Source organism: Schistocerca gregaria, unplaced genomic scaffold, assembly GCF_023897955.1.
Source record: "Schistocerca gregaria isolate iqSchGreg1 unplaced genomic scaffold, iqSchGreg1.2 ptg000066l, whole genome shotgun sequence".
NCBI classification, from domain to species: Eukaryota; Metazoa; Arthropoda; class Insecta; order Orthoptera; family Acrididae; genus Schistocerca; species Schistocerca gregaria.
Genome location: NW_026061707.1, coordinates 4,953,697 through 4,975,493, shown reverse-complemented (window position 1 = coordinate 4,975,493; position 21,797 = coordinate 4,953,697). Strand labels below are relative to the sequence as shown.

The window sequence follows — 21,797 nt, the reverse complement described above, 5'->3', positions numbered from 1 at the left end:
ATTCTGGGGCCTCGACCTTATTTGAAAGCCTTCTGCCTGCTGCCTCTGAAGTTTTAATAATTTTGCCTTAATTTTTTTAATCTGCATAAAATTTTCAGGTACAGTCACATCGGACTGGTAGAGCTCCCTGAGACAAGTAAAATAAAACTCAGACGTTTGCCGTTGCCACCAGGATTTGTCCCGAGCGTAGCGTTTAAACATTTTTGATAAAGTTGGTTTGGCATGTGTTATCCACCATTCAGTAACGGAGGCATACTGTGCAACCCGTCGTTCACATGCCCCCCATGTTTCGTTAAAGACACGGTGACAGTCAACATCGTTAAAGAGAGCATTGTTAAGTTTCCAGAAACCTCTGCCGCGAAATGTGCCTTGCTTGACCATGTTAACAGTACAAATATATGCGGCATGATCGGAAAAAATTGTGGGCCAAACTTCCGAATGGAGGACTTGAGTCTTCATACACGCCGATACATAGATTCTGTCTAGCCGGCTTGCAGAGTGGTTCGTGACACGAGTGAACCCAGGTGTCGCTCCGTGCGTATGCTCCCATGTGTCAATGAGGTTCATTTCTTGGACGATACGTTCTAGTTCTCCAGATTTGTTAAAATTAGGCGTCTGGTCTTTTGGACTTAAGACACAATTGAAGTCACCCGCAAAAATTATACGATCGTAGGTTCCCCTAAAAAGTGGGACTATGGCGCTTGTGAAGAACTCAGCCCTAGCACGCCTATTGCTACTGCCAGACGGGGCGTAAACATTGATTATGCGTGTCCGATGGAAAGTGACAGCGATCCCTCTATGATCAGGCAGTTTTTCTGCGTCGGTCGCTACAATCCCTTCTTTTAACAGAATCGCTGTCCCTAAATTCGCACCGCTCCCGGAATTGGAGAGAGTAGTATAACCAGTTATTCGGTCAAGTTCAATCGCAGCGACTTCTTGAAGTAACAGAATATCGATATCCGCTGCGTATACAAAATCTTGTAAATTACGGAGCCGCCAGTACGACTGTATCTTATTGATGTTTAACGTGGCAATTTTATAGGCTTGGGGCTCGTTCATGGGAGAAGGCACATACTATTAATTAAACAGTCTTAGAAGGATGGCTTACGAAATTGAGACCAAGCGCGTCAGTCGGAGTGCCTGTAGTTCCCGGTACGGTTGGTGTATGCTGCTCTGTGGGGGGTGCCGAAGATTCCGTCTCAATGGTCCGCATGACAGCCGCATCATTGCTCGCATCCAATACTTCCATTTCCTGTGCCCAATTCCCAGTGAGAGTGGCCTCTGACAAAAGCGATCCTGCGTTTCCTTGAGCGTGGGTATCCGGTAAAACGACTCTACTCGAGGTATCACTATCTTCCACCCGTCGTGGATTCACAGGGGGAGACACTACAGGATCAATGTCCATTCGACCAGACGCAGGGAGACCAACTTTAGAGGGTTCAGAAGTGTTCTGACTCATTTGGCTGCTTATTCGTTTCGCTTTTTCGCGGAGCTGTGGGGCGAGCTGAGTGGCTCCTTGATGTGCAAGTCTCCGCTTCTTTTGGAAAGCTTCCTGTTAGGGTTCGCGGTATCATCAACATCCGAAGTGGACTGTTGACTCTGGGGTAGATCCGCCGGAAACACAGCGTCTGCTTCATCCTCAGTACCAGTGGCATCAACCACTGGGGAGTCATCCGTCGTTACCTCCATCTCTGAGTGTGGTAGCGGCGGTGCCGCGTCAGCACTCGGTTCTTTGACGTTATCGGCCAAAACATCATTCAAACGAGGGGCATCTACAGGCGGGGTCGCGGGTGGAATACCAGAAGCCGCGTCAGCGTATGTCAGTGGCAGTGCCGTCGTCACAGGGGGGCTAGCGGCTTCACCGACAGGTATCTGCGTCACGCGTCTTTGTATACATTCAGAGCGCACGTGGCCGGGCGCACCACAGCCGGCACACGTTTTTGGCTGCCCATCATATATGACAATTCCGCGATGTCCACCTACGTAAATATATGAAGGTATGTGCTTCTGTAGATCGATCTTAACCTGCCTGACGCCATTAAGCACCGGAAATTTGTGGGCTTTGGACCAACGCTCCGCAAAATTGTTAATGACCCTCCCGTAAGGTGTTAATGCAGAATTTATTTGCGCGGCTGATATTTCAAACGGGAGTTCGAAAATACGTGCCGTTCGGATGCCCAGTCCAGCATGCGTAATGCTGACGTCACTGACGGTACCATCTCTATGTTTAAACTTTAGTACACCTCCACTGGACTCCACAATTCTATCACACATTTCAGAGGACGTTAATTTCACATAAACAACACTAGTCACGATAGAGAAATTTATCCCTACAATGTCATCAAAAGTAATCTTAGCTGTTTCCTCTAACCATGCTTCAACTTCAAACGAATTTGGTTTCGAAAAGTTCCTATCAAAGGTAAACTTCAAGGTATCTTTCCTGTTAGTCATATTCATAATTCCATATCAGATCCTACAGAACGGAACGAATACTAATAAGCAGACGCTGTAAGCACGCGACTCACCGCCTGACGTAAACACTTCCTGCCACAGCGCGCTGGCCCTGGAGGTCCGCTCACCACCGCTGCCGCAGGCAGACTGTATCCATTAGGCCACACAGTCACTGACGACCAAGTGCAACTTGTATATGACTCATCTTGAAACGCTCACACCCCTGATAATTTGTGTTTTCGTTCTACACAGCCGCTGCCCTTGCTCTTTCCCACCCATTCGTTACATTCAACCTCTTACGTGACCGACCAAAGATAGACTGGGAAACAAGACCACACACTTTGTGCATACGGAATCGAAGGCAAGGGCGTGCCTCGCCGCATTTGCCACGATGGCCATTTGCTACTTCTGCAGAAGCGGCGGAGGCGACGACGACGACGACGACGACGACCGCGAGAGGCTCTGACATATGTGAGAAATACATCTATAGAATCTAATTCAGACTGCCTCGTCCCACCTTATGCTGTACCGCTTTGGCAAAGGCTTTATCTGCGCCATTCGCCTTAATCACATCTGAGAGTAATTCTTAATAAAAGGCATGTCGCTAATTGTTCGTCATCACGGATACTGTTTGCTATATGGCCACGACGCGCAACTGATTTCCAAAATTCGACTTCCTCCTTTGAGGATGGAAGTCACGACCTTTGGTTTACTAGTCCAGTGCTCTACCACTGAGGTAAAGAGGCGCGGCCTAGCGGTACTTTTGTGTACTTCGTCCTTACGGTCGTCTGGATCATCAGACTTCAGCTGACAACACTTCATATTACCGACTAATATTTGCAGCTATGGCGACCCATTACTGCTTGGCTACACATCTGACACATAACCGGTGTGCTCTCCAAACAACAACACTTGCATTTCAGAACATGTCTTTCACACATGTCTACAAAATCACCTTCACCTTCAAATACAGTTTCCTTGCGACTGACAGAGACGTGGGCAAAGTTTAAAGTTGCTATTTCCATTACATCACGTTAATCAGAAAAACGGTAATTTACATCTGCAGCGGAACAAAATTCCGTTCCGCCCACCGTGGGGCTCGAACCCACGACCCTGAGAATAAGAGTCTCATGCTCTACCGACTGAGCTACCCCGGCTGCTTCGGTTAATACTTGCCAGGTAGCTTGTCACACAGTACTCGTTTGGGTTGGGTGGTCCCATACAGAATCTCTCCATGCTGCCTAATGTTTTCCTAACGTCACACTCGTCACGTACTTCACTTTTATTTCATAATCATTTCTGAGAGGTAAATGAATTGCATGACAACCTGCAGAGCTAGTGGCGTCAAAATTAACACTCATACTTGATGTGACTCAAAAGGCGAACGAGTTACTTTCCGACGTTGTTTTAGATGTGCAAGTGCCAGTGGAAACTCGCGGTGACGGCACTCTGCCGACCATTTCGCTAGTTAACACCGGTCTTGTAGTGTGTGTTTCAAGCTCAAGAGCATCTCCAAGCAGAAAATGGTCAACAGCAACATTCAGACGGTTTCGTACTGCTCAAATGCTACATTAAAACGGTATGTTTCTTTTTCAGAACTGATAAAACACCAGCGTGACAGCATTCGAACCTGTAATCTATAGATCCGAAGTCCGACGCCTTATCCATTAGGCCACACAGTCACTGACGACCAAGTGCAACTTGTATATGACTCATCTCGAAACGCTCACACCCCCTGATAATTTGTGTTTTCGTTCTACACAGCCGCTGCCCTTGCTCTTTCCCACCCATTCGTTACATTCAACCTCTTACGTGACCGACCAAATATAGACTGGGAAACAAGACCACACACTTTGTGCAAACGGAATCGAAGGCAGGGCGTGCCTCGCCGCATTTGCCACGATGGCCATTTGTTACTTCTGCAGAAGCGGCGGCGGCGACGACGACGACGACGACGACGACGACCGCGAGAGGCTCTGACATATGTGAGAAATACATCTATAAAATGTAATTCAGACTGCCTCGTCCAACCTTATGCTGTACCGCTTTGGCAAAGGCTTTATCGGCGCCATTCGCCTCAATCACATCTGAGAGTAATTCTTAATAAAAGGCATGTCGCTAATTGTTCGTCATCACTGATACTGTTTGCTATACGGCCACGACGCGCAACTGATTTCCAAAATTCGACTTCCTCCTTTGAGGATGGAACCCACCTTATGCTGTACCGCTTTGGCAAATGCTTTATCAGGGCTATTCGCCTTAATCACATCTGAGAGTAATTCTGAATAAAACGCCTGTCGCTAATTGTTCGTCATCACAGATACTGTTTGCTATACGGCCACGACGCGAAACTGATTTCCAAAATTTGTCTTCCTCCTCTGAGGATTGAACTTACGACCCCTGGTTTACTAGATCAGTTCTCTACCACTTTTTTTTTTTTTTTTGATACATTAAAACGTTATGTTTCTTTTTCAGAACTGGAAAAACACGAGCGTGACAGCATTCGAACCTCTAATCTTCAGATCCGAAGTCCGACGCCTCATCCATTTTTTTTTTAAATTTTGCTTCACCTTTACCATCTTTTTCTTGTTGTTTCATTTTATTTTTCCTTTATTTTTTTTTTGTATTACTTGATATGCCATAGTTTAAAATTTAGGGGTGACACTCGGATTCAGGCCTGCGGAAAGAAAGCGGGCAGGGGTCGAAACCCGAGGCCTGGCCACGATGACTCCACCGTCCTGCTTCCGAATGGCACCTGTACTACGGCGTCGTACTTTCCCCTACTGTCTCGGTTCGTGGTCTCACGTTTGTTTTTCTTGTTCGTCCTAAATATCCACGAAAACTTCAGTCCAGGTTTAGAAAAGTAGTTTACAGAAAGGTGGCCAATCCAGAAACAGTATATAGGAAATCGGCTAACACAGGCGACCTTAGCCAACACCCTCCCTTTCAAATGTCAGGCTAAGCATATTTCCAAAATCTTCACGGAGTCCTGGCATGCGCAATCGGTTCCAGTAAGCAGTAAGAATGTACTGTCGAAACGTTAGGTGTTCATCCTCTTCATGACAACTAATAACAAAATGTACGAAGTGTCCAAGCAACAACATAACGGTATTGAGCTTCGTTCGCGGATAAAAGGAAGAATCGGGCCGTACGATGATGTCAATGGTATAAGCGGTTTCGGCAGTCCTAGTGACAAAAGTTAGTTGTTTCCTGAGCCAAGTCCAATTAGCCAGGTGCCCACTGCAGGTGAATCGATGCTCAAGTGTGTCCAGGAGACCACACCGAGTGCAGTTGTCCGTGTCAGAAAGACCAATACGGTGCAGTCGTACGTTGGTGGGGACCAAACCATTAACTACCCTACACCACGTGGACGTCACAGCCATAGTGTGGATCGGCAGACTAACATTCTTCCAGACGTTCTTCCAGGACACTGATGGAGACGCCAGTTCGATTGGATTGGGACCGGCCAGCCCCTCCCAACGGGCAATCAAGCTCTTGGTCGTTGGCACCGGTCGTCGCAAGAAGACGTCACCGAGGTAACTAACCGCAATATAAAATTCCCGGACGTGTTTCAACTTAAAATTGAGGCGACCGACGTCGACAGGTGGAGCAAGGCTCTTCGGACGCAGACCAGTAAAAAGTCTGGATATAATTGAAGTCACTTCTTGCGTAACAATTACAGTCGTACGGCAGACGTACAAGGCAGATGCCTTGCGACTAATGTCAGTGAGGCCCAAGCCTCCGGAGATACGCGGTTTCGTCATAACCTCGTAACGCAACTTGAATAGATGACCCTTCCATATAAACCTGCTAGACAATTGGCGCAACCGTTTCGCCACCATAATGGGAAGGGGGAACAGCTGAGCAACATAATAGGCTTTACATAACACGTATGTGTCTAAAATTCTGATTTTTTGCAAAATGGTAGCAGAGCGCTGCTCATGGACCATCAGAGCCCCCTGTATCTTCTCGGTGACAGATTTCCAATTAAGAGCTGCCATTTTGATAGGACACCGATCAATGGTAATCCCCAATGACGTATGGCGATCGACAAAAGTGGCCCAAGGAACATCAGCATGGCGAAACCCTCGAATATCAAGGAACTTACACTTACCCTGATTAAGACGCGCTCCTGAGACACAACAGTATGCATCGACTGCCCCTTTCAACAATGTGATATCATCACGTTGACAGAGGAGAACAACGACATCGTCCGCGTACGCCTTAACAGTGAGCTTCCCACCAGAGAGGGTCATACCCTGAAGCTTGAAAGCAAGAGTCCGAAGCAGCGGTTCCAGGGACAATATGAATAGCGACATAGAGAGCGGACTACCCTGAGGTACCCCTCGGCGGATAGCAAAGGGCGGCGTCAGCTGCCCATTGACTGACACCCGAGCAGTTACTCCCCTATACAAATTACCAAGAACACCACGTGATGAAGCGTTAAAACCTATTGTATCTAAAACATGATCTAAAAACACATGACTGACGTGGTCAAAAGCCTTATAAAAATCGAGGAAAGCAAAGGCACAATGAACGTTTGTAACCGCCGCAACCGAGACAACATCCCGATATTCGGCTACTGGGGTCAGAATAGATCTACCAGGAAAACAACATTGATGTGCATCAATCACACGCCGAAGCAGTGAAGACAATCGACTATTGAGTGCTCTAGTAGCTGTCTTGTAATCAAAGTTCAGCAATGTGAGCGGACGAAGACTGGCAGTAGATAAACGACCAGTGGACTTCGGAATTAAAACAATTTTCCCTACTTTAAAATCGGCAGGCACATCCATCCCCCTGACAATCTCATTTAAAATCTGCGTAAAAGTGCCACCCAGAAGAGGCCAAAAACGGAGATAAAATTCTTTAGGCAGGCCGTCTGGACCCGGCGATTTACCAGACGGAGAGTGAGCAATAAAATCAAAAACATCATCTACCTGCAACTCCCGGAGAAAGTCGCCGTTCGCGTCAGGCGTGATTGTCGCAGGAAGATCCTCAAGGACATCATCAGAAAGTGACGCACCAGAATCATCGGCAGAATAGAGACTAGCGTAATACTGATGAAGAGCACGAGTCATTTCCTCGTGTGCAATAAGCTGTCGTCCATCATCCACCATAAGAGAAGAGATGAAGGAGCGACGACGTCGAGTCTGATGCCGCAGCAGGTGGTACAAAGAAGTCAGTTCACCTTCAACAAGAGAGTGAGGTTTCGACTTTACTCGCAGACCATCCAACTGTCGTCGTTTGAGGGTCAAGAGCTTGGCTTTAATACGACGAACATCATGGATCCGCATAGGAGAAGGACCCGCCGCGTCATACAGTTCACGCAGGACAGAGTAGTAAAATTCATACGTGTTCTTAAAATCACGCGCCCTTGCGGCACAGTAAAAAATCAAAGTCTGACGAATCTTGGGCTTGGCAAACGCAGTCCACCAAACGAGCAAGGAGGGGTAACGCGGGACGGAGCGAAGACATCGCTCCCACACGGCACTTACAACTTCATCAATGGCACTGTCGGCAAGGTGGGAAACATTTAACATCCACTGGGAACGATAAAGTTTTGCTGGTTGGTGACTAAGATTTACAGTTGCAGTAAAAGCACAATGGTCAGAAAAACTAGTAGGAATAACATCGACAGAAAGAATGTTATCACATAAAAAATCAGAGAAGTAGAATCTGTCGAGTCTACTGCATGAGGACGCGGTAAAATACGTAAATTTCACCAGGGTTGGATATTTGTGTTCCCAAACATCACGCAGGTGCATCGTACGAACCAAGTCATGTAAATCTCGGCAATAGTTAAAATTGGGGGACTGGTCTTCAGGGCGTAAAACACAATTAAAATCGCCTCCGAGCAGGAGACTCCGAGGACTCTTGTGCAAAAATAAGCTCTTCCTTATAAAAGCGCGATCGAGCCACAGTGCGACCCGAACCAGAGGGGGCATACAAAACAACTATGCAGAGATCAAAAAGACGACAACCAATCCCACGGCCAGAGTCAAGGAATTCAATGTCAGTAACAGGAATACCTTCTCGAAAGAAAAGAGCAAGTCCTGTTGAAGTTTCCGGTGCGACATTAAAAACAGTTTGAAATCCAGGTAGAGAGAGATCAGAAAACAATACTTCCTGCAAAAATACTACGTCCGCACAGGAGTCGTAGAAAAACTGCCGCAAAGAGGCAATGCGAACGTCGGACTCAATACGGTTAACATTTAAGGTAAGAAAGGTGTATGCTTGAACCATGGAGAGAAAATCGAGAGAAGAAATCACCTACACCGACGCATCAACATCACAGTCCATAGCAGGGGAGACAGAGGCATCCGAGGGAGGGGGACTGCTACCCCCTTCCGCGGATCCCTTACGTTTCGGTTTTTTACGAACAGCATTGACGTTCGGCTGAACGCGCAATTTGCGTCGGCTGACGGGCAAGGAAGCGGCAGCCGCCGATGACGTAGGAGGGTCAAGTTCTGTATCTGACAACACCCGCGCCGGTCCACAGTCAGGGTCCGGGGTCGCGGGGGAAACATCCGACGAAACGGACTGGTCTATACCAGTATTAGCTTCCGGCAAACATGGACTACACGGAGGCGAAACGTGAGCAGGAAGCTCAGAAACTGCTAAGTTGGAAGGAAGCGGAGCAGCTCCGCTGGCAGAGGTGTGGGGCAGCGAAGCAGGAAGTTGTTGCGACTCAAATTGTTGTGACAACGAAGTCGGTTCGGAAGGCGGCGCCAACAGGCCCGACCGACGAGCCGACTCGAGAGAAGCCGTGTCGGAAGCCGGAGGGGCGTCAGCAGCCGCTACCGGAACAGCTACTTCTGGGGAACAGGGAGCATCTACACTACTCTGTGGCTCGGGGGATGTCGGTCTCTCGGATTGGGGCATCTCGGGGAGATCCTCATCCGTACTATTTCCATCTTGTGCGCGACGCCGTTTATTATTCAAAAGCGGCTCACCCACCTGAGGAACCGACTGAACAACATCAGATTTGGGACGTAAAGGAAGAAATTCTGTGTCAGGGGCGTGCACAACCTGCGGCTTGGCGCTACTACCACTGGACTGTTCGACACCAAGAGCAGAACCACCTGCAACGAGGTCTGCGACCGTTAACTTGCGACGCTGTTGGAGAGAATTTTTTAACACAAAAACCCTCCGCAGACAGTTGGTACGCACATGGGCACTCTCATTACACAAAAAACAGGTGCCAACCTGACCACTATATGTTACATGGACACGATATCCACCGATCTGCAGGTGCGAGGGAATATTCTGCTTCACGTGCATTTCGACGGAACGAATGCCACTGCAACACTGCAGGCGATGTTGGCTGGACCAGCGTTCAAGGCGAATACTCTTAACATCACCATACTTGAGTAAACCTACCTTAAGATACACATTATCCACCTCTGTCGGAAGGTTGTAAACACGAACACTGCTGTACGTAATGGAAGCATTTGAAAGCAGTACGGTACTGACAGAATCATCCCGATGCCGAAAGAGAACCTGATGACCAAATTTGAAAATGAGTTTATCAACCTGAAGGGGGTCCATAAATTTAACAAAGAAAACATAGAGTTGTATATCAAAATATGCAGTGTGCACCTGATCCGAATTAATGCCAAGGGTATCTACTAAACAAACATGAATCTCAAGGGAACTAGGTTGCACATGGCGGGTGGACTTGTCGAAAGCAATACTAACTGCAGCCTGACGAGGAATAACCTGAGACGACATTTTCAAAAACTACACCGTCTAAACCGCTACACAAAAAACACTGAAATACACACAGAAAGTAACACAAGGAACGAAACAACGACTGAGAAAAACTTACAGAAGGTACAACACTACACGTAAACAAACGATATCCCACTATACGTAACGCTACGGCGGAGCGGAAGACTAGGCACGTCCACCTGCACGGCGTCTGAAGCGGAACTTCACTGAGCTAAAGAGGCGCGGAGTAGCGGTACTTATGCGTACTTCGTCCTTACGGTCGTCTGGATCATCAGACTTCAGCTGACAACACTTCATATTACCGACTAATATTTGCATCTATGGCGACACATTACTGCTCGGCTACACATCTGACACGAAAATGGTCCACAGCAACATTCAGACGGTTTCGTACTGCTCAATCGCAATACATTAAAACGGTATGTTTCTTTTTCAGAACTGATAAAACACGAGCGTGACAGCATTCGAACCTGTAATCTTCAGATACGAAGTACGACGCCTTATCCATTAGGCCACACGGTCACTGACCACCAAGTGCAACTTGTATATGACTCATTCCGAAACGCTCACACCCCTGATGATTTGTGTTTTCGTTCTACACAGCCGCTGCCCCTTGCTCTTTCCCACCCATTCGTTACATTCAACCTCTTACGTGACTGACCAAATATAGACAGGGAAACAAGACCACACACTTTGTGCATACGGAATCGAAGGCAGGGCGTCCCTCGCTGCATTTGCTACGATGGCCATTTGCTACTTCTGCAGAAGCGGCGGCGACGACGCCGACGACGACGACGACGACGACGACGAGAGGCTCTGACATATGTGAGAAATACATCTATAAAATGTAATTCAGACTGCCTCGTCCCACCTTATGCTGTACCGCTTAGGCAAAGGCTTTATCTGCGCCATTCCCCTTAATCACATCTGAGAGTAATTCTTAATAAAAGGCATGTCGATTATTGTTCGTCATCACAGATACTGTTTGCTATACGGCCACGACGCGCAACTGATTTCCAAAATTCGACTTCCTCCTTTGAGGATGGAACTCACGACCTTTTGTTTACTAGACTAGCGCTCTACCACTTTTTTTTTCTCTAACCCACAATCCCCGGTTTAGGAGAGCGATGCCTTATCCATTTTTTTTTTTACAGTTTCCTTGCGACTGACAGAGACGTAGGCAAAGTTTAAAGTTGCTATTTACATTACATCATGTTAATCAGAAAAACTGTAATTTACATCTGCAGCGGAAGAAAAATTCCGTTCCGCCCAGCGTGTGGTTCGGACCCACAATCCTGGGATTAAGAGTCTCACGCTCTACCGACTTATTTTTTTTTTTAATTTTATTCATCCATGCATGTCACATGTGCGCGAAACTTTCTGCTCGTTTGTACGCAAAATCGCACGAAGCCGGTAGGATACGAACCTACGCTCCCAGAGGGAATCTGATGTCGAGTCAGGCGCCTTAATCACTGTTTTTTTTCCCTACCACTTTTTTTTAACCAATTTTGTTTCTCATTTTTTTAAAGCCAGGTATCCTAGCCACTTTTCCTTTAGTCTGGCGCCTTGGACCGCTTTTTATTGTTTTTTATAAGGATGCATATCAGTAGGCGCATGACGGGGACAACGAGGGCAGGGGTCAAAGAACTCGAGGCCTGGCCACGATGCCCCCACCATCACTGCTACCGAATGGCTCCTTCAGTGCATTTTAATTGTTATAGAAAAGCGGGTATAGTCGTGTATATTTTTCGCCTGCTCTCTTTATTGTGGTAAGGAGCACTGGTTGTACGACATCTGGGGGTGAGATCCCATTGCAAAGCCGTCATTCGAGTTTTCAGTCAACAGACATTCGAGTAAGAAACATGTGATTATACTGCCATATACAGCGAGCATTTATGAGACACTTATTGGGGGGCAGACGTAACACGAATGGATAATAGAAGAGGCATTTCCTTCATCTTGAACGTAGATTCATACTTCACTTCTTCATTACCCCTAAAATAGTACATTTAGTGTTAGACTGTGCGCTTTAACCAACACCTATTCGTTCGAAAAAAATGATCAACATGTTTCCATACATTTTCCTGTGGTCTGCATATTGCTGAATGTTGCTGTACTCCATTTGCATAAAAAGCTTGAATTCCGTTTCGTCGTCACCACCTATTTTATTGATAATGTAATGGACAAACTGTCCCATTAACCAGTGTATTGCATTATTTTTGGTTTTCGGGTAATATTTAGTTTCAGGTCTGAAAAGCACCATAGGAGTAATGGAATTGGGTGACGTTCGTTGCAGTAGTGCAAGACTTTTCCTGAGCCAATGCCAATTGTTGAGATTTCCAGCACATGTAAATCTATGAATCACAGTGTCAACTAGTTTACATTTCTGACATAAGGGGGTTTCAGCTTTCCCAATTTTATAAAGCCGCTCGTTGGTGCTGACAATATTATTGACGGCTTTGTACCATGCCGTTACCACATCTGAATTGAGCCCGTTAAAACTAATATTCTCCCAAATGGCATCCCAGTTGTGACTCATATATTTCGTGGCAATTTTATTTTGTCCTTCATATTGTTGTCTTTGTCTCATGATATCTCTGGCTGTAATGTGCAGTGAAGTTCTGAGTTTCTCGTTAACATAGCTCAATCCTGTGTACAAGATCCTAACGTATCGCAGTCGGGGGTTAATTTTTTGTACGTCTGCCGGTGGTTGAAGGCTTTCTGGTTGGACACATTTAAACAATTGTGTAGTAATACTGCCGGGGTTGGCGTGAAATATGTTTAAAGACCTTTTTATGAAAAGCGCAGAAGCTTTATTGCGTATGTCTACCAGTCCGAGGCCTTCATTTCTAGGATGTAAAGTCGCAGTTCTTAGGTTAACCCTGAAGATTTCCCCCTTCCATAAGAAATTTGCAACCCTCGACATTATTTTCTGAGCTATCAACTTCGGCAAGGGAAAAACTTGTGCCATATAGAATGCCTTTGAGAGAATGCATAAGTTAATGAACCTGACCCTCTGAACCTGGTTCATAAGTCGTTGTGAGTTCTCAATAAGTCCCCCTTGAATCTTTGTTAAAACCTCTTTCCAATTGAGGGCTGTCATCCTCATTGGACATGCCGTCAGGATTGTCCCCAGGGTTTTATGTGTGGTAACTGACTTCGCCCAATCGATTTGTATCCGTTCAAGACACCGCATTCCCAGGATTGTAATTTTATTTTCGTTTGTTGTCGCACCCGATGCGTGGCAGTAGTTTTGAAGAATGGCCCCTAGTGGAATTACATCATCTTGCCCTCTTATGACGACACCAACATCGTCAGCATAGGCTCTCACTACAGTTTTCCTGCCAGTTATAGTTATGCCCTTTAACCTTTCATGAACACTTCTTAAAAAGGGCTCTAACGACACAACAAACAAAAACATAGATAATGGACTTCCCTGTGGGATGCCGCGGTTTATTTGAATTTGCCGCGTCAGCTGACAGTTGACAGCTAATTTAGCGTTCAGACCAGTAGCAACGTTTTTTATAACATTAACTGTTTTGTGGACGAGTCCCATTTTTGTCAGTACCTCAAATAGGAAGCGGTGATTCACCGAGTCGAAAGCCGTAGTAAAATCTATAAAAAGTAAAGCACGTTTTATATTGGAAACCGATGCTAAGGCGATGATGTCTCTATATTCAGAAATCGTATTAAAAATACTTCTATTTGCTGCACATGACTGATGTTGACTAATTAATTTGTCGGTCAGAGGGGAAAGTCTCTTTTTTAAAATCCTGCATACTACACTTCTGGAAATTGAAATAAGAACACCGTGAATTCATTGTCCCAGGAAGGGGAAACTTTATTGACGCATTCCTGGGGTCAGATACATCACATGATCACACTGAAAGAACCACAGGCACATAGACACAGGCAACAGAGCATACACAATGTCGGCACTAGTACAGTGTATATCCACCTTTCGCAGCAATGCAGGCTGCTATTCTCCCATGGAGACGATCGTAGAGATGCTGGATGTAGTCCTGTGGAACTGCTTGCCATGCCATTTCCACCGGGCGCCTCAGTTGGACCAGCGTTCGTGCTGGACGTGCAGACCGCGTGAGACGACGCTTCATCCAGTCCCAAACATGCTCAATGGGGGACAGATCCGGAGATCTTGCTGGCAAGGGTAGTTGACTTACACCTTCTAGAGCACGTTGGGTGGCACGGGATACATGCGGACGTGCATTGTCCTGTTGGAACAGCAAGTTCCCTTGCCGGTCTAGGAATTGTAGAACGATGGGTTCGATGACGGTTTGGATGTACCGTGCACTATTCAGTGTCCCCTCGACGATCACCATAGGTGTACGGCCAGTGTCGGGGATCGCTCCCCACACCATGATGCCGGGTGTTGGCCCTGTGTGCCTCGGTCGTATGCAGTCCTGATTGTGGCGCTCACCTGCACGGCGCCAAACACGCATACGACCATCATTGGCACCAAGGCAGAAGCGACTCTCATCGCTGAAGACGTCACGTCTCCATTCGTCCCTCCATTCACGCCTGTCGCGACACCACTGGAGGCGGGCTGCACGATGTTGGGGCGTGAGCGGAAGATGGCCTAACGGTGTGAGGGGCCGTAGCCCAGCTTCATGGAGACGGTTGCGAATGGTCCTCGCCGATACCCCAGGAGCAACAGTGTCCCTAATTTGCTGGGAAGTGGCGGTGCGGTCCCCTACGGCACTGCATAGGATCCTACGGTCTTGGCGTGCACCCGTGCGTCGCTGCGGTCCGGTCCCAGGTCGACGGGCACGTGCACCTTCCGCCGACCACTGACGACAACATCGATGTACTGTGGAGACCTCACGCCCCACGTGTTGAGCAATTCGGTGGTACGTCCACCCGGCCTCCCGCATGCCCACTATACGCCCTCGCTCAAAGTCCGTCAACTGCACATACAGTTCACGTCCACGCTGTCGCGGCATGCTACCAGTGTTAAAGACTGCGATGGAGCTCCGTATGCCACAGCAAACTGGCTGACACTGACGGCGGCGGTGCACAAATGCTGCGCAGCCAGCGCCATTCGACGGCCAACACAGCGGTTCCTGGTGTGTCCGCTGTGCCGTGCGTGTGATCATTGCTTGTACAGCCCTCTCGCAGTGTCCGGAGCAAGTATGGTGGGTCTGACACACCGGTATCAATGTGTTCTTTTTTCCATTTCCAGGAGTGTATTTTGTAGTCAGAGTTTAAAAGTGAAATAGGGTGGTAATTGTTTAAACTTTTCGTCCCTTTGTTTTTCGGTAGAAGTACAATTTTGCTGTCTTTAAAATCTGCAGGTATCGTCTGCTCGTTAAAAATCTCATTGCAATGCATGTAAACGTGTCACCAATTAAAAACCAGAACTTTCTGTAAAATTCTACAGGGAGTCCGTCGGGTCCAGCAGATTTATTCACCGGGGACTTGGTTATTGTCTCACGAACCTCTTCGTTACTGACTTCAGAAAGGATTTCGTCGTTTTCAGAACTTGTCAATTGTGGGGATAAAACACTGAAAAACTCTTGCAGAGACCCCTCGTGAGGTGGGCTGGAGGAATATAATGCATAGTAGTACTGGTATACTGCATTTAGAATCTCCTTCTGAGACGTCAGTGTTGTCCCATTGGGGGTTTTAAGTTCACTAATAACATTGCGTCGCCTATTCTTTGCATGCCGAAGCAGATTATATAAGGATGTTGTTTCATCATCTACCACCGACTTCGCCTTTGACTTCAGTTTTAAACCTTCCATCTGTTGTCTTTTAATGGCGAGTAATTTCGCTTTGGTGTGTCTGATGTCTTGTAATCTAATGGTTGACACGTTTGCCTGTTCATAGAGGTCTCGCAACAAACTGTAATAAAATTCCATACTGTTTTTTAACTCCCACGCTGTTTCACTGCTGTATCTGATATACACTTTTCTCAGTCTCGGCTTTGCAACCTTAATCCACCAGTCTAATACTGTGGGGTGCCTCTCGATCGATCGCAGACATAAGGTCCACGCATCCGATACCGCGTCTGCCAAATCTTGCTCTTTTAAGAGAGAGACATTTAGATGCCACTGGTTCCTAAAAATCTGAATCGGCTGTGGAGCTAAATTAATGCACGCCTTCATACTGCAGTGGTCACTAAAATATACAGGTACGATTTCTGAATTTAGTAGACATCTTTCCAAGTTTTGGGAAACATAGATTCTGTCTATTCTACTGCGCGAAGTCTGTGTTATATACGTATATTCAACCTTCGTTGGATATTTTACTTCCCATGCGTCCTTAAGTTTTAGGTCGGTTACTAGGCGTTTAAGTTCTAAAGAACCGTTAAAATGTGGTTGTTGATCTTTACGATTTAACACACAGTTAAAATCACCGCCCATTATAAAACTGTTTGGGTTTCGACGTAATAAATATATAAGTTCCTCTTTATAAAATGCTGCCCTGTCCTGTCTATTACTATTTCCTGAGGGCGCGTATAAGTTAATCAATGTGGTACCTAAAACGTTAATACTAATTGCCCTTCCAGATTCCAACCGCTCCACTTGAGATACGGGAATCCCTTCCCTGAGCAGAACCGTTGTTCCTGTATGTGTGTCACAAGATACGTTAACAATTGCGGTGTATCCTGGTATTACAAATTCCGTCGTTACAACCTCCTGTAGCAAAGCGATATCGGTTCCAGAGTCATACAAAAATTCCTTGAGAGCAGCTAGCTTTAATGAGGTTCGAATTTTATTTATATTGATCGTTGTGATAGAGTATGCTTGCATCCCTAACTTGCTATTGGCCACGGACAAAGTTGGTAAAAAAAAACTGTTGTACTTTTGGTATGCTGAAATCCGGTTTAGAACTACAGTCATTCAGAACTTGGTAGCAGTCCTAGTAACACGGTCGCTAAACGTTAGTGTGTCTGCCATTGTCATCACGCACCTTAGTACTGAGGGGCTGTTCGACATTGAGTGTGTCAGGAGGCTCATCTGGAGCACCTTCTCTGACAATTTCATATCGTATATTTTTCTGTGATTACACGTCCGACTTGTCCGCTTTTTGTTTGGCTTGGGTGCGAGAAACAGTAAGATTCGGTTGTGGTTTTAGCGTACGGCGGTGGACGCCGTGAAAACCCTGACCTGATTTTGTTGTGGCAACACTCGACGCGCCCGCTTCAGCAGCAGTGTCTAGAGAGACCTGGTTTGTAAACACTGCCTGCTGTTTACATGCTACCTTCGGTTGTTGTGACGCTTGCGACGGTGTTTGCTTATTTTCCGGTTCAGGAGTAAACACTTTCACTTGTTTACACTCTGGTGCCGGTTGCTGTGCTGTTGCGGTGTCGCGGTGTTGTTGTTCTACCGCTTCCGCGAACTTCCTGTTGGTAAACAGCTGATTATCGCTGTTTACAGCTGGGCAAGTTGTCACTGCTTGGGGGACTTCTACTTTCTCGCTGTCGGCAGCTGCCGTTGCATTTTCTGGCAGTGAGCGAGATGTATCAGAAACTGCAATTAAATCTACTTGCATTCCGTCTTGGGGGACATGCAGATTTTCATCGCCAGCTTTCTGTTTACGTACAGCAGGAGATTGTCGGGAGGTGTCATCATCAGAATGATCATCTGTATGTTCAAGTGGTCGTTTCTTGGTTAGTACGTCTAACTCACGGGCAGAGAAATCACAATTGAAGCGTGTTACCAGGGGTGGAAAATCATTGCCATCAACAGCAATAGTTCCAATACTAGGTACAGGATCCGAACCCTCACCCTGTTTGGCCGTGTTATCGGTTGCCAAAACTTCGCTCAAGGTCATCTTGCGGCGTTGGACTAAATTTGTTTTTAGTACAAAGACACGACGGGGACAGTCCTGCCTTAAATGACCCGATTCATTGCATATATGGCACGTAGGGGTTTGACCACTATAAATCACGTGTGCTTTATGCCCGTCAGCAGTTATATGAGATGGGATATTCGTCTTTACTTCCATCTCTACCGAACGAATACCATTGAAGCTCTGAATTTTAAATTGCTTCGACCAACGTTCATTAACTATATCCTTTACCTCAACATATTGAGACAGGGCAACCTTGATTTTCTCATTATCTATCTCGATAGGTAAATTTAACACCCGCACAGATCTATAAAGAGCATCAGCTCTCCTGATAGCCACTTTACTTGTAGTGCCGTCTCTATGCAAAAATTCGACATGATACCCGAATTTTCCAATAATTTTATCGACCGAAACGGGATATAAAAACTTTATGAAAACACAGTCATTGTCAGTATCTAGCTGAGTGGTATGAACCATATCAGAATTTATGCCAAATACCTGATCAAGCCAATCATGAATTTCCAGAGGAGTCGGCTGAACACGTCGTGTTTCCTTAGCGAAGGCAAAAACCAACGTATTCTTCCTCACAGTTGTAGCCATGGTAAGAAGTAATCAAGGGGAGATTCCGGTAATTACCTAAAACTCCACAAACGACAAATAATCGTCGGTAGAAAAACACAAAAACAGAACAAAGGAGGCAGAAAAAACAAGAGTTACACACGAAGAAAATCACAAAACTCAAAAACACCGAAACGCAATGGTAAACACTGGCAAAACACTGACTACACGCAGCAACGGTGACACTTCCGTTCGCGTCGGCAGCTAGAGCCAGAATGAGACTGAGCTAAAGAGGCGCGGCCTAGCGGTACTTTTGCGTACTTCGTCCTAACGGTCGTCTGGATCATCAGAATTCAGCTGACAACACTTCATATTACCGACTAATATTTGCAGCTATGGCGACCCATTACTGCTTGGCTACACATCTGACACGTAACCGATGTGCTCTCCAAACAACAACACTTGCATTTCAGAACATGTCTTCCACACATGTCTACAAAATCACCTTCACCTTCAAATACAGTTTCCTTGCGACTGACAGAGACATAGGCAAAGTTTAAAGTTGCTATTTCCATTACATCACGTTAATCAGAGAAACGGTAATTTACATCTGCAGCGGAACAAAATTCCGTTCCGCCCACCGTGGGGCTCGAACCCACGACTCTGAGATTAAGAGTTTCATGCTCTACCGACTGAGCTAGGCAGGCTGCTTCGGTAAATACTTGCCGGGTAGCACGTCACACAGTACTAGTTTGGGTTGGGTGGTCCCATACAGAATCTCTCCATGCTGCCTAATGTTTTCCTAACGTCACACACGTCACGTACTTCACTTTTATTTCATAATTATTTCTGAGAGGTAAAGGAATTGCATGAAAACCTGCAGAGCTAGTGGCGTCAAAATTAACACTCATACTTGATGTGACTCAAAAGGTGAATGAGTTACTTTCCGACGTTGTTTTAGATGTGCAAGTGCCAGTGAAAACTCGCGATGACGGCACTCTGCCGACCATTTCGCTAGTTAACACCGGTCTTGTTGTGTGTGTTTCAAGCTCAAGAGCATCTCCAAGCAGAAAATGGTCAACAGCAACATTCAGACGGTTTCGTACTGCTCAATTGCTACATTAAAACGGTATGTTTCTTTTTCAGAACTGATAAAACACGAGCGTGACATCATTCGAACCTGTAATCTTCAGATCCGAAGTCCGACGCCTTATCCATTTTTTTTTTGCCTTCCCTGTTTTGCATGTTGTTTCATTTTATTTTTCCTTTCTTTTTTTTTTGTATTACTTGATATGCCATTGTTTAAAATTTAGGGGTGACACTCAGATTCAGGCCTGCGGAAACAAAGCGGGCAGGGGTCGAAACCCGAGGCCTGGCCACGATGACTCCACCGTCCTGTTTCCGAATGGCACCTGTACTACGGCGTCGTACTTTCCCCTACTGTCTCGGTTCTTGGTCTCACGTTTGTTTTTCTTGTTCGTCCTAAATATCCACGAAAACTTCAGTCCAGGTTTAGAAAAGTAGTTTACAGAAAGGTGGCAAATCCAGAAACAGTATATAGGAAATCGGCTAACAAAGGCGACCTTAGCCAACACCCTCCCTTTCAAATGTCAGGCTAAGCATATTTCCAAAATCTTCACGGAGTCCTGGCATGCGCAATCGGTTCCAGTAAGCAGTAAGAATGTACTGTCGAAACGTTGGGTGTTCATCCTCTTCATGACAAATAATAACAAAATGTACGAAGTGTCCAAGCAACCACATAACGGTATTGAGCTTCTTTCGCGGATAAAAGGAAGAATCGGACCGTACGATGATGTCAATGGTATAAGCGGTTTCGGCAGTCCTAGTGACAAAAGCCAGTTGTTTCCTGAGCCAAATCCAATTAGCAAGGTGCCCACTGCAGGTGAATCGATGCTCAAGTGTGTCCAGGAGACCACACCGAGTGCAGTTGTCCGTGTCAGAAAGAACAATACGGTGCAGTCGTACGTTGGTGGGGACCAAACCATTAACTACCCTACACCACGTGGACGCCACAACCATGGTGTTGATCGGCAGACTTTCTTCCAGACGTTCTTCCATGACACTGATGGAGACGCCAGTTCGATTGGATTGGGACCGGCCAGCCCCTCCCAACGGGCAATCCAGCTCTTGGTCGTTGGCACCGGTCGTCGCAAGAAGACGTCACCGAGGTAACTAACCGCAATATAAAATTCCCGGACGTGTTTCAACTTAAAATTGAGGCGACCGACGTCGACAGGTGGAGCAAGGCTCTTCGGACGCACAACAGTAAAAAGTCTGGATGTAATTGAAGTCACTTGTTGCGTAACAATTAGAGTCGTACGGCGAATGTACAAGGCAGATGCCTTGCGAGTAGTGTCAGTGAGGCCCAAGCCTCCGGAGATACGCGGTTTCGTCATAACCTCGTAACGCAACTTGAATAGATGACCCTTCCACATAAACCTGCTAGACAATTGGCGCAACCGTTTCGCCACCATAATGGGAAGGGGGAACAGCTGAGCAACATAATAGGCTTTACATAACACGTATGTGTCTAAAATTCTGATTTTTTGCAAAATGGTAGCAGAGCGCTGCTCATGGACCATCAGAGCCCCCTGTATCTTCTCGGTGACAGATTTCCAATTAAGAGCTGCCATTTTGATAGGACACCGATCAATGGTAATCCCCAATGACGTATGGCGATCGACAAAAGTGGCCCAAGGAACATCAGCATGGCGAAACTCTCGAATATCAAGGAACTTACACTTACCCTGATTAAGACGCGCTCCTGAGACACAACAGTATGCATCGACTGCCCCTTTCAACAATGTGATATCATCACGTTGACAGAGGAGAACAACGACATCGTCCGCGTACGCCTTAACAGTGAGCTTCCCACCAGAGAGGGTCATACCCTGAAGCTTGAAAGCAAGAGTCCGAAGCAGCGGTTCCAGGGACAATATGAATAGCGACATAGAGAGCGGACTACCCTGAGGTACCCCTCGGCGGATAGCAAAGGGCGGCGTCAGCTGCCCATTGACTGACACCCGAGCAGTTATTCCCCTATACAAATTACCAAGAACACCACGTGATGAAGCGTTAAAACCTATTGTATCTAAAACATGATCTAAAAACACATGACTGACGTGATCAAAAGCCTTATAAAAATCGAGGAAAGCAAAGGCACAATGAACGATTGTAACCGCCGCAACCGAGACAACATCCCGATATTCGGCTACTGG

General features: G+C 46.4%; 2 non-coding genes across 2 annotated transcripts; both read right to left on the bottom strand.

Annotated features, from left to right (window-relative positions):
- Positions 1-3,535: 3,535 nt before the first annotated feature.
- Positions 3,536-3,608, bottom strand: Trnak-cuu (transfer RNA lysine (anticodon CUU)). Its single transcript has one exon. It is a non-coding gene; the product is annotated as a tRNA-Lys (tRNA).
- A 15,584-nt stretch (positions 3,609-19,192) lies between these two features.
- Positions 19,193-19,265, bottom strand: Trnak-cuu (transfer RNA lysine (anticodon CUU)). Its single transcript has one exon. It is a non-coding gene; the product is annotated as a tRNA-Lys (tRNA).
- Positions 19,266-21,797: the final 2,532 nt, after the last annotated feature.